We start from the raw sequence: 14,315 nt of genomic DNA, 5'->3' as shown, positions 1-14,315 counted from the left end.
TCCAGCAACACCAGGAGGGTTACAGGTTTTGCAGAATAGCCTCTTCCTATTCTGAATTCAGATTCAGATAACCAGAATGGCTCCGCTTGGGATTATAACTGTATACTGTATAGACCAAAGTACCTAATCCTGCAAATGTACACAAAGCACCAGAGAACTCACATATGCCTGACTCCTTTATTCCAACATCAGATGCCTGGTGAACATATTCCTGGTGTCTGGTTCAGCTTTTTTTTCCTCACAAGGACTGAAGACCTCCTTTCTTCTCGAGCAAGAAATCCTCTGCTTCTCCTCTTCTTTTTGTCAATAGCTGGGAGAGATCATTACAAGGCAAAACTGTATCAAAACAGGACGTTGTCCTGTGTTATACAGGACAGGTGGCAAGACCTTAACAGTCGGAGTATCAAATGACGGCTGCAAAGGGCACCCAAAGAGCTGAACAAAACAATGGGAAGAAGCAGAAGTCCCAGGAAAGAAAGAATGAATACAAAAACTTATGGAATATGCAGAAATGGCGAAACTTACCAAAAGAATAAGAAATCAAGATGACAATTTTTTAAAATAAAAGAATGGAAATGGTTCATTGAATATTTACAGATAGATTGTAAACAGATAAGAACATTGGGAGGATTATTGTAATAGGCTGCAGTTTGATAAGCGTGCATATTTAAAGAAGATGAATAAATGGGCAAATTAAGTTAATTTGGATATGCAGAAGGTATTAAAAATAAATGTTAAAATGATGGTAAAATTAGTGAAGTGTATAAACCTGAAAAGTATATATATATATATATATATATATATATATATATATATATATATAAAGGCCTGAAGAAAACAGCCAGATTTTATGTTTTTTTTCAGCTGAAGGCCAGCAGTGTGGATGTCCACTGAAATTTAGGCAGGAGGGCTTTCCCGAGCCAGGAATCCACTGTATCACCAAGCGTACAGTCCCAGTGGCAAGACATTAAGGTGGGTCTTCCTGAAAGATCTCTGCTGACAAGAAGGAATTGTGTACATGCCATACACTTAAAGCATATTTAAAGTGCAGGACTCCCCCCCCCCAAAAAAAACTGGGAAGTATAGTTTGTCAAGGGTGCCGGAAATTGTAGCTTTGGGTGTAAGCTAGAGAAGAAGAATCTTTATTTGCATCAGCCACTAGCCATAGCAATAAAATAAAATAAAATGTACTAAAGATAGAGGTGGAAACATAACTATAGAAAATACATTTTGGGGGTTTACATCAATAATCAAATAATTCTATGGCTGAGATGACTGGCAGAATTCGAGACCTGGGAGAAGAGAGGGTTGAAGAAGATTGGAGGAAATTTAAGACTTATTTACAAAAATATTGTGATTTGGTGGAAAGTTAAGTAGGATGTTTGATCATAAATAATTGGCCACCACAAAATCGGATCGAAATGGGATGTAAAGTGAGATTAAGAGAAATTAATTTACAGAGGATTATATTTAAATAAGTGGTTATAAAATTTGCAAATTAGATGATAAATTGCTGGGAAAAATTTATGATGATGAAAATGGCAGCGGGAGATGTGAGGAAGTCCAAAGAAGTCATGAAACTCTGTTGAGATAAAAGAAAGGTTGTTTATCTTTGTACTTTATTTTGTAAAAACCCCTAATAAAAATTTATTAAAAAAAAAAAAAAAAAATAATCAAATAATTCTAATTCTAATTCCCCCCACTAAAAACCTTGCTACAGGGTAATCTAGAGTTCCTGGGATGCTATATGTTTTAAGTGTATGGTGTGGATGCAGCCACAGAGCAAGTTACTCTCTCAGAAACATACGGGCAGCATATTTTCTCAGGAGCCAGAGGGGTGGCTCTGAATAAGACGTGAGGCATTCCCAAAGTAAAGGAAGGATTGAACTCTGATTAATAAGAATACACACAGAGGCTTGAACCAGCAAAACTCTGGGAAGGGTGCATATAATAATCTCTGCGTCCCTCCACCCCTCAGCCCAGGTCGTTTTATTCACAAAAGAACTTTTTACAGAGTGTTCTAAGAACCAAGCAGATTTCTTCTGAGCATTTCAACAAACCCCACGTGGGGTCAAAGTTAAACTACAATCACCAGTTAAGCATGCATACTTTGGGGGTAAGTGAATGAAAACTACAAAAGAGTGCATTCAGCAACCCCGGAGGTCATAAACAATCAATACACATGATAAGAAGGATGGCCAGGAGGACAGCGATCATCACCTTTATGTGAGACCTGTTTCCTGGCCCTAAGATTAACATCCTAAGATTAACATATCAGAAAAGCTACATAAAAGAAATTGCCCATTGTCTTTGATGACCCAGCATGCCTGCCTGCAGTACTTGACTTGTCAGGCAAGAAAAATGGTCAGTAGAAGAAATGGCCAGAGATGCAGAGGGTTGTGGGATTTGATAATAAATTATTGTCAATGTCTCAAACCCAGTCAACACAATGCATTCATCGTGGACACAATGGCTTGATGCATATTTTATAACTCCTCATAGTAATCCCACCTGACCCCACACTCTGGATATTTGCACTCCTACAAAGACGTCATGTGCAGTTTCCACAGGAATACTTCTTGCCAGAGTTGAGTCAAGAACCCCACCAGGATTGATAGCCGTCAGTGGAAAGGAGAGAGGTGGACTTACTGAGGGATGCTTTCGAAAGGACTGAACTCAAACGGGTTTGCTTACTAATCCATAACAACTCGTTGGCCTGTTTCTAGAGACAGATGAAGAATTACAGCAATTAATTTGCATTGTGAAAAATAATTCTATTAGCTGGAAACATCGGAGGGTTGTGTTTTATAGCAGCATGCAAGTGCATATTTTATGGACCATGTTCTTCATTAACCTGATGGATTGAGGGAGGCTAATGAGCTTCCATCTACGGTCTTTCCAGTTTCTACATATTGACATCATTATTATATATTTTTATGGCTTGTGCCAGATTTGTAATTTCTGGCTCGGTTCTCTCACATGCCTGTCAAATGGCGATCGTTGCAATTTGACTTGAGCCTTCTTGTTGACTTGAGTGCTTCCTTGCCATCTGCAAAGCCTTTTGCTGTATGGTCCTGGTTCCAATTTTCAGGAAGAATGCCTCAAGTTCAATTCCTGATATCTCCTGGTAGGACTGGGAAAGTCTCCCTGACTGATACCACGAAGAAACATTGCCAGTCCGTGCTGAGACTGAGCTAGTTGGAACAATGGGCTGATCAGGTATCAGGCAGCTTCCTATGTTCCTTTTGAAATCACCTGTATTTGTGTCCAACAGAAACAACCACAGTGACCCCTGCAGAAAAAAATGATGGTCTTCCCCACCCTCTTCAGGTGCTTCAAAACCAATAGAGGAAAAGGGGAAAGAACAGAGCCTTCAAGTGTCTCTGTTTTTCCAGGGACAGTCCCGGATTTACAGAAGCCATCCCGGCTTCTTATTCGATCCCGGAATGTCCTGCTTTTCCTTAGGACGTCCCTATTTTCATCGGATAAATGTTGGAGGGCATGGAGTTGAGCAACTCACAAGCCAACAAGGTATGTAACTATACGACCTTTAGAAGACATCTGAAGGCAGCCCTGTACAGAGAAGTTATTTTTAATGTTTAATGTTTCGTTATGGCTGGGGCAACCCAAGACTCAGCTACACAGGTCAATTTATAACATTAAAATGTGCGATAAAAATGTGACACCAGATGGCGCTGTAGAGCAGAATTGAAAGTCAATGGCAGATTGCTTTGGGAGCTCCCCCCCCCCATTAGCTTCTCCCAACCCTCCTCTGACCTGATCAGTCTCTTCCAGCTTCTCTGACATGTCCTGTGCCCCCATCCCTGACAGCTCTGACCTCTCCTCTTGCCCTGGCTCCTGCCTCTGGGGTGGCACTGAAGCCCACAAATTGCTGGTTCTGGCTCTCAAGTCAGTCTCCAGCCCCCTTGCCTCCAGCACACACTTATCACAGCCCTGCCAGTCCCTGACAGCAAGTGAGTGGGCTGCCTTAAGGGAGAACCAGGGTGGGAACGGTTGCTAAGGCCATTGGTGATTTCATCTGTGTGAATGTCTTACGTTGGTTTCTACCTAAGTGTTTCCTTAAATGGGAAAATCTTGATTGATTTATTTTTTTACATTCCAGATTTGCTTGTTTACTTTATGACAGAGCTGTCATTTCGTTGTTTCCTGGACCTGTTTATAGGATTTTGTCACTGTTTTATACTGTTCCCCCCCCCCCTCTGCTTATTTTTATTATTTTGTTCCCTGCTCTGGGGATGCGGGTGGCTCTGTGGTCTGAACCATAGAGCCTAGAGCTTGCCAATCAGAAGGTCGGCGGTTCAAATCCCTGTGACAGGGTGAGCTCCCATTGTTCGGTCACAGCTCCTGCCCACCTAGCAGTTCGAAAGCACGTCAAAATGCAAGTAGATAAATAGGTACCACTCTGGCAGGAAGGTAAACAGCGTTTCCATGCGCTGCTCTGGTTGCCAGACGCAGCTTAGTCATGCTGGCCAAATGACCCAGAAGCTGTCTGCGGACAAACACCGGTTCCCTGCGCAAGATGAGCGCGCAACCCCAGAGTTGTCCTTGACTGGACCTAACGGTCAGGGGTCCCTTTACCTTTACCATCCCTGCTCTGAGACTGAAAATATTCAGTGAAGAGCAGGCAAGAAATAATGTTAATAATAATAATAATAATAATAATAATAATAATAATACATATTAATAATAATACATATTAATAATAATACATATTAATAATAATAATAATAATAATAATAATAATAATAATAATACAAACAAACAAACAAATAATTTCCTTGTCCACCAATTTTATCCTGCAATTCACACCTCCCATCAGAATTGGGGACAGTCAGACTGGAGATAGATTCCTTCACCTTATTCCACATTCTGCAAACAAGACACAAAGGGAAAGCTGTGGGATGAAAATAATCTTTCCCCAAATTCATGGGGCCTTTGTTAACAGTCTTGCGTGGCACCTTAAGACTAAGCACCTCAATCTGCAATCCTGTGTACAACCTTAAAGGTAAAGGTAAAGGGACCCCTGACCATTACGTCCAGTTGTGACCGACTCTGGGGTTGTGGCACTCATCTCACTTTATTGGCCGAGGAAGCCGGCGTACAGCTTCCGGGTCATGTGGCCAGCATGACTAAGCCACTTCTAGCAAACCAGAGCAGCGCACGGAAACACCGTTTACCTTCCCGCCGGAGTGGTACCTATTTCTCTAGTTGCACTTTGACGTGCTTTCAAACTGCTAGGTTGGCAGGAGGTGTACATCCTTATAAGGCAGGAAATCTATAGAATTCAATGGGGCTTACTTCTTTGTAACATATGATGATTGTAGCATCAGCCCACACTATAAATTGTGACAGCAAGGACCCCTCATAGTGATGGAGAAGTGATTAGTTTTGCCATGGAAATTCAAATATTTACTTGCCTACTCTCTCTCACTATTGTGCAAAAAAAAAAACAAACACACCAGTGATTGCCACTAGATGGCAATGTGTCTCAAGGAATAGAGAAACAGAATAAAATTCAGAAAAGATAGTTGGAGCACACCAGAGCGTGCTCTGCGTTTGGTTCTAAACTGTGCTGTTTGAAATTATTAGTGTCCAGTGATTTTTTTTTTTGGGGGGGACGCAGGGGTATGCATACCCCTAAACATTTTGTGAATCTAAGTTTAGCCTCATTGAGGGGCAGTATTTCAATATGAGTAGGAAAATGAGAGTACCCCTAAACATATTTTTTTTTTAGAAAAAAAAGCACTATTAATGTCCCACATATGTTTGTGTTCCAGTTGCCCAGACACATGATGAGCTTCTCTCTGAGGTGCTTGCTATGTGTATTAGTCAAACAAAACTTTATTGTGGAGTCAACCTGCTATGACAATTTAAAGCAGTAAATGTGACTGTCAACCCAAACTGCCACTGTACATTTCCAAGGGAAAATAAAAACAAATAAAACTTAACATTTGCATAATCTGATGACGTTTTTTAAAAAATGAAAGGCACTACATAATATGCATCTGCATCATAAAGAATAAAAAATGTGATGCCCAAATCACAGCAAATTATCTCCAAATTATCCTGTGTGTTGTGCAGAAATTCCCAGCAGGTTAAATCTGCAAAACTTGCAAAAGAAGCTACTCTTCAAGTCACAGAGACAGACTTCCACTTAAAAGCAGTTGGATCTAATAGCAGAAAGCCACTGAGGAATATTTTAAAGAACTAGATCCAAAAACCAGTTGTTATACATATTTTATACCAAAGATTCTCCTTAATGAGAACAGGATGTCTTCAATAGGAATTACCAAATGTGTCAATTTTGGCTTCTTTCTCTTCTTCATTTTTCCAGTCTTCAGAGTTCCACATCACTTTCCCTTAAAAAAAAATTAAAAAGTGCTTATGAAAATTCATCAGCAGCTTAGTGTGGATTTACCCTAATATACGCATGTAGTATGCATTTTCCCTAATATACACAAATCTGAGAAGCCATTCCCCCCCCCCCATATAATGCAATTTCTATGTTATTTTGACAAATATATGCATTTCTAGGCACACTTCACCCCAGTATTTGCATTTTTGTACACATTGCAGTACGTGGCTGGAGAGTTGCACTGGAAAATTGAAAGGTGTGCAAATTTCAAAAGATAGTGGATTTCATACGGTTTCAGAAAGTATGGATTAGGCATAGGAGCCAACTCATAGGGACAGAGGTCCCTTCAGCTCTCTCAGTAAAATATTTGAGAGGGCCACTGCTGCCCCCCCCCAAGTTGAAGGGCATCACCATTCAAATGGTGTGCATGCACTACATCATGTGATCGATTATGAATAAAGCCTGAATGGAGTCCTCAGTCTCCTTAACCTTGTCAGTAGGAAGCTGCCTCGTATCAGGTTAAACTTTTTCATGTAACCCAGTATTGCTTAATTGTCAGCAGCTGTCAGGAACATGGCCCCCAGAGCACAGGGAAAGAGTTAGACTCAGAAGTCTGCAGATGAAACCTGGCTGACAGAGTTGAGAAAGGGCAGTTCAACCCCCCTTCCCGGGGAAAACTCTGTTAGTTCTCAAGAAGAGGAAGAGTTGGAAGGCAGCCAGAGAGTTGCTAGGCAATCAGCAGATAAGCAGAGGTCTGAGTCTATGTTGACTGAAAGTGGGGAGGGGGGAGGTTAACCTCTCAGTCCCTGTTATAGCCGTCTGGATAAGATCAGATGGCAACAGAAGGGCAAGAGGGGAAAGGGTGGAGTTTGGCATCCTTCCTGCTGTGGGAGGGACAAAAAGTCAGACTGATCAACTATTGTAAATTTGAGCAGACGAGAAGCCGTGCTCTGGATGTGTCTTTTTGTAAATAAATGTACATAAAACTGCTGGAGAGTCATTACGTCTTATCGGGCTTGCTTGCCTGCCAGAAATCATTACAGCAGCTTTCCCTGGTTTTAGGCTCAGATCTTTCCCATCACCTGCTTCCTGATTCTTTGAACTGAAAATGCCAGGAAATTGGACCTAGCACCAATATTATGGACCATTGCACATTTTGGTAGTATGGGAATGCATTTCTTCCCAGGCTTTCTTTAAAAGAACCATTTGCATGGGCTGTTGCATATTATATGCAAGATGCATATCTTATCTGTTTGTTCATTGGGGAGCATAGGGTTAACCAGCTTGCAAATATCAAGGCACAAAACTTGGCATTGCAGTAGTGAGAAAAGCCACAGCCCCACCTAGAGTAGTCATTTCTTCCTGTGGCCTCCTGGACAGTGCTCATGATTGACATGGTACATTTATATCAGCAGGTGGACATCCAGAATCTCATTCTTTTCAAGAGCGTGCTCAACACGATAAGCAGAAAGTCAAACAAAAAGCTGCAACTCAAGTAAGAATCCTCTGAGAGCCTGGTGAGTTGAGGGGCTGTTCAGTCCAGGGAAAGCAGATTGCATTTTTATTTGCTTTATTTTGCAGATGTGACCCCGAAAAGCTTTTTCTTTATTTAAGCAGGCTTATGACTTTTATAACGATTGATTTATCTTTCGGTCTTTCCCTTCATTTTTTTTTTAAAATGGTTATTCCTGCTGTGCTATTGTTATTTGTTTTCAAAAATTGCTATGCCTAACTCTTTTTTAGTTGTAAGCTACGTTGGGCTGCTTATACACACTGGAAAAGTGGGATATTACTGTGTTTTAAAGCTCAGATGATAGAGCATGAGACTCTTAATCTCAGGGTCATGGGTTTGAGCCACACATTGGGCAAAAGATTCCTACATTGTAAGGTCTTGATGGTCCCTTCCAACTCTACGATGCTAAGGTTAAAAATAAGTGCTCCACTACATAGGAATCTCTGGGGGAATCTACACACAGGGGGGGTGGGCAATATAAATAAGTCAGAAATTAAATGGTTAAAACAAAAGAAAAAAACACTGTGGAAAATCATGTCGGATTTCTTTTGATTCTCTGGCGCCATCTGGTGTTGCATGTTTATAACGCATTCAAAATGCAGTTTCCTTACTAATGTAGCTGAGTCCAGAGAAAGCTGCCATAACGGGTCAGACTATTATTCCATCTAGCTCATTATTGCCACCACTGACTGGAAGAGGCTCTCCAGGATTTTAGATGGGAACCTTTCCCAGCTGTACTTGGAACCATCAATGATTGAGCCTCGGAACTTTGGCGTGGAAATACCATAGAGCTACAGCTATTTCCAAGGTATAGACATGTGATAGGTATAGATGTGTGAGCTGCTCTTCTAATACAGAAGTCTTTGCTGTTGGCATTGCTCAGTTAATTCAGTCTTAATCCTCTTCATTGCCCTTTTCCCTACCCTACTTTCCATTTTCCTAGAATGCCGAATGGGGGAAAGTCACCAAACAGATCTAGTAACTTTAAATTTCAAATTCTGAGTAGATTGTAGATTGTCTTTTCTTTTCTTTTTTCCTTTTGGTTGTTTGCATTTTTATGCTTATGTTTATTTATTTAAATCATTGCTATGCTATACTTAAACTGTATCATGAATCATTCTGTGTGTTACAGATAGGTAGCCGTGTTGGTCTGCCATAGTCAAAACAAAAAAATTCCTTCCAGTAGCACCTTAAAGACCAACTAAGTTAGTTCTTGGTATGAGCTTTCGTGTGCATGCACACTTCTTCAGATATACTGAAACAGAAGTTACCAGACCCTCCTATATAGTGAGAAGGTGGGGAGGGGTATTACTCAGAAGGGTGGTAGGAATGGATGATTGGCAGATAGCTGTGATGAGCCTGTTGACGACTCTTAACGACTGCAATAGGTCTTACAGGAAAAAGCAAGGGGTGAGAAGGTGAAAAATGGCTTTGTCATGTATAATGAGATAAGAATCCAATGTCTTTGTTCAGACCAGGTCTCTCCCAGCTGTACTTGGAACCATCAATGATTGAGCCTCGGACCTTTGGCGTGAAAATACCATAGAGCTACAGCTATTTCCAAGGTATAGACATGTGATAGGTATATTCTCTGTGTGTGTGCCATGCAAAAATCACAATGTGGGGGAAACTGTGAAGCCAGCCAATGGTTCTCTCGATTCCGGCAGCCCCTGTGACCTCTGCCAGCTCATCTCTCCCCTGCCTCATGCAGCGGTCAGCGAATCACAAGAGCAAGTGCCAGCAAAATCACGATGTCGGGAAAACCATGAAGCCAGCTAATGCCTCTACAGTCGTACCTCTGCTTACGTATCCCTTTGGATATGTAAACTTTGGGTTGCGAACGTGGCAAACCCGGAAGCGCTCTTTGCATCTCACACATGCGCAGAAGTGCTCTACGGCGTCGCACGCATGTGCAGAACAGGCGCCTCTGGTTGCGGACAATTCAGGATGCATCCAGAGCGCCAGAACGGATCCCTTTCACAACCGGAGGTACCACTGTACATAGTTCCATCCTTATTTCAGGCATCATGATATAATAGTATATCATGATATTTAATGGTAAAGATAAAGGGACCCCTGACCATTAGGTCCAGTCGTGGCCGACTCTGGGGTTGCGGCGCTCATCTCGCTTTATTGGCCGAGGGAGCGGGCATACAGCTTCCGGGTCACGTGGCCAGCATGACTAAGCCGCTTCTGGCGAACCAGATCAGCGCACAAAAACGCCGTTTACCTTCCCGCCGGAGCAGTACCTATTTATCTACTTGCACTTTGTCGTGCTTTTGAACTGCTAGGTTGGCAGGAGCAGGGACCGAGGAACGGGAGCTCACCCTGTCATGGGGATTCGAATCGCCGACCTTCTGATCGGCAAGTCTTAGGCTCTGTGGTTTAACCCACAGTGCCACCCGCATCCCTTATCATGATGTTTAGCTGGTGATATATTGTGATGTGGAAAACCAGATATTGCCCAGCCCATGGGATGGCTATTGTAGTTTTTAAATGTAGGTCTATTCTTAGGAAAGTGGGGGAGAGGGTCACAATATTATCTTAATGCAGCCCACTCCAATGCATTCAGAAACAGATCCCCCTGAGTTTGAGATTTATTCCCAGATGTCTCCAAAGGATTGTACCCTTAATTCACATGTTCCAGTCTTCAGGATTTTGATGCAATGGGATTCGGGTTCAGGGTGTTAAGTTGTGGGTGAACATATCAGACGACACAGTGATTCTTCAAACAGCTTTTGTTTATTCACAGGCCAGAACAGAACTGAACTGAAGGGTTCAGTCAGCCTGCTTATATAGAGCTCCAGTACAACGTAACTGTAACAATTTTCTAAAACTATCCAATCACTGAACGTCACTTTCGATCCCTTATTTGCATAACTATCTACAGTATCCCCCTGCTGGCCCAGGGTGAGAACTTCAGTACATAACACAGGGCTTGTGTGTGCAGGCGTGCGAATGCACGCTCGCCCACCCTTCTCACCATTTTGCTGTGCCGCCACTACAAACACAGAGATGCGTCTGCTAAAAGCAGCCTCTCTACCTGACAGACTTGACTGGTAGCATCCTGGACAGTCTCCAGTGGTAACTGCCCACTTCCCATCAGAAAGAAAGCTGGCAGGAAAAAGAAAAGGTGACTCAGCCTGATTTCTCATTAGAGGCAATAAATGAGAAACTCTGGAAGAGGACTCCTTATCCCATAATGCACTTCCCTTTCCACAGGAGCTCCACCTTAGGCAGATCCTGCACATGTCTCTTTAGTATGTAGGTCTCTTTACATTTGTTTGGTGATTACTCAGAAGGTTCTCTGTGCTTTTTGGTTCATTAGCACTTTCCCAGAATGCTGACTTCATCTTTTTGTGTTCCCAGAACCATAATGACTCTGGGTCCTCCTAGCAGCTTCTGATCGATTGTATTTCACCTTTTCCTTGGGCAGGCTAATGTGGCAGCTTTCTGCAGTAAGACTATAGCTCAACCCTCAAATAAGGAGTGGAAGATTTGATCTAAAGAGTTCTATCCAGCTAAGCACCTAAGCATGGAATAACAGGCAGTGCAAATGCTAAAATCAGTGCCATAAATAAAGAAACATTTGTATTTCATTGCTGCCCCTTTCCGACAGTAGTTAATAGCAATGGGAAATAAAATAAACTCTCTGTTTTTTATTTTAAAAACCCCACAGAGTATGGTTTGAAGACCCATGAGGCTGGGGCTGGCCAGTGTCTGGATGGGATACTGCCTAGGAACCACATGCATTCTGGCATCATGCCTTTCAGCCTTTCTCAACCCGTGGGTCCCCAGATGATGAACTACATCTCCCATCACCCCTAGCTAGCAAGGCCAGAGCTCCGAGATGATGGAAGTTGTAGTCCAACAACATCTGGGGACCCACAGGTTGAGAACGACTGCAAGGCTTAGGTTCTCTAGTGGGGAAAAAGGCAGGAGATAATCATAAGCATTTTATTTTATTTTTTATGAAACCACAGCATATACAATAAAAAGAGAGGGCCAGCAGTGATAAATGGTGTACAATGTGAGTAACAAGCAAATTTGGTGTCACAGGTTTTTACCTGTGTTCCTAACCTGTACTGGCCATACAGAAGTCAATAAAGCAAAGTTTTGTCTTTGAAATGATGGCTTAAAAAAAAAAGTCAAATTGATTTAATAGAGTTTGGAGAAATGGAGGCATTCACAAGACTTTGCCACTAGATGGTGCTCTGTGCACAGTTCTTGGGGTTGGAAGCTAAGTTTGGGTGCACAACAAGGTTAAGGAGACTGCGGCCCTCCAGATGTTGCCAAACTATGGCTCCCATCATCTCTGGTCATTGGCCATGCTTGCTGGGGCTGATGGGATTTGTAGTCCAATAGCGCCTGAAGAACCATAGACCAAATCCCTGAAATAGAAGGAGAGGTGATCTTCCTGGCTGGAGAAGATGAATAATTACAGTTGATTGCCAGGGCAAAATGAGATTGATTGGTGATTCTGCTTTCTGAGAGGGCAGGAATGCTTAGAGCAGCATTTTTAAAGAACCTGTCGCCTGGGCATCCATAAATCAAGGAAGCTTTTCAACCTCCCATGTGTACTTAGGCATACATTGCTCAACTTTTCCTCTTGAACTGGGAAGTAGGGGGCAGGGGGAAATCCAGAAGACAACGGGTTTATTACAGTAATGTACCTCTTTCTTTTGGTGGACTTGTTTGGGTTAAGTCTTGATTCTAAACCGGTGTCTTCAATCTCTTTGGTCACATCTGCCGTGTAATTTGAACGCCCCCTGAAAGCAGAGAGTGCAACTTTAGCTGTTGTTTATTAGGATCTTAGGGATGTCTAGACTTTGACCTGAGACCTCAGGATGGGTGGACAGACGTCAGGAGTGGTGGCAGCTTACTATCTCGCAGAATTGGTTTACCCTCAGATTTTGGTGATGTCTGAACCTTGGGTTCTGCTCTCTTGAGAGCCAGTGTGGTGTAGTGGTTAAGGGAGGTAGACTCATAATCTGGTGAACCGGGTTCGCGTCTCCGCTCCTCCACATGCAGCTGCTGGGTGACCTTGGGCTAGTCACACTTCTTGAAGTCTCTCAGCCCCACTCACCTCACAGAGTGTTTGTTGTGGGGGAGAAAGGGAAAGGAGAATGTTAGCCGCTTTGAGACTCCTTTGGGTATAAAGCGGGATATCAAATCCAAACTCCTCCTCCTCTTCTTCTTCTTCTTCCTCTATTTTTATGAAAGTGTAGATTGTACATTCACATACTTAGGAAAAAGGGGGTAGACTTCTTAACCTCCTATCATTTCTCATAATGCTAGAATCCAGGATCATCCCACGATAGGCAGGAGAGCCAAGAGAACTGACAAAAGGAAGTGCTTTTCTACACGACAGATGACTAACTTATGGAACACAGCCACGAGATGTGGTGATGGTCACTGACGTAGCATGAAGTGTTGCCAAAAACATGGAGGAGAATTCTCTCAATGGCTACTAATCATGCTGGCCATGAGTGACATCTGGGACCGGAAGCTTTTCTTTTGGGAATTATAGGGACAGAACTACCTAAGCTGTATAGAAACTTATTCATTTATGTGGCTACAGCTGCAAGAACATTACTTGCCCCCAAATGGAAAGAAGCAGAAGTCCCAGCGAAGGAAGAATGGGTACAAAAACTTATGGAATATGCAGAAATGGCAAAACTTACCGGAAGAAATCAAGATAACAAACTTTTTATAAAAGAATGGAAATGGTTTATTGATAAATGCAGATAAATGGTAAACAGATAAGAACATTGGCAGGATTATTGTAATAGCCTGCAGTTTCATAAGAATATATATTTAAAGAAGATGAATAAATAGGCAAATTAAGTTAATTTGGATATGCAGAAGGTATTAAAAATAAATCTAATGAACCACAGAAAGAGGGGGGAAGGAAGTCAGATTTTGAAATGTTAAAATGATTGTAAAATCAGTGAAATGTGTAAACATGGAAAGTATAAATAAAAATATTTTTATTTTTTTTAAAAAATGAGTGGCATCTGAGGACCAGTTACTGAGGGAGTAATAGGAAAAGGTATTGCCTTTCTGCCCTGCTGAGTAACATCCCAGAAACATCTGGTCAGCCACTATGGGAATTAAACTCTAGTTCCCATTTGTGGAGTATGCGGAAGACAGCCCTGGGTCGTTTGACCCTTTAATTGGTTCTCTTTTCCCCTGCAATAAAAAACTACGCAAGACACTATTAAAAAATGTTTAAAAGAGCATATAACTTTTACTTCGTATACTTGCAGTTGCAAATTAAATATACAATGCAGGTGGGTGTTTCCTAAATTGCTAAGACACCTTACACATAGTTACAGACTAACTAACTCTGGGGCAGACAGCAGCATAACAGTTTATACCTGCCTCTGTTAAGGCTGTTCAACTGCCATAACTGTACCAACTGCC

At 42.1% G+C, this 14,315-nt stretch overlaps 1 long non-coding RNA gene across 1 annotated transcript in view; it reads right to left on the bottom strand.

The window, feature by feature from the left end:
• The window catches only part of LOC310839298, a 72,805-nt gene extending 59,238 nt beyond the window's left edge, over positions 1-13,567 (bottom strand). Inside the window, exons 1-3 of the long non-coding RNA XR_014561405.1 lie at positions 12,563-13,567; positions 6,312-6,380; positions 2,650-2,722 (exon numbers count right to left, since the gene is read on the bottom strand). This is a non-coding gene — a long non-coding RNA (uncharacterized lncRNA). The remainder of the gene's footprint in view (positions 1-2,649; positions 2,723-6,311; positions 6,381-12,562) is intronic.
• Positions 13,568-14,315: the final 748 nt, after the last annotated feature.

The sequence above is a fragment of the Podarcis gaigeae genome (genome assembly GCF_964106915.1).
Source record: "Podarcis gaigeae genome assembly, chromosome: 2".
NCBI classification, from domain to species: domain Eukaryota; kingdom Metazoa; phylum Chordata; class Lepidosauria; order Squamata; family Lacertidae; genus Podarcis; species Podarcis gaigeae.
This window is presented reverse-complemented; position numbering and strand designations above follow the sequence as displayed.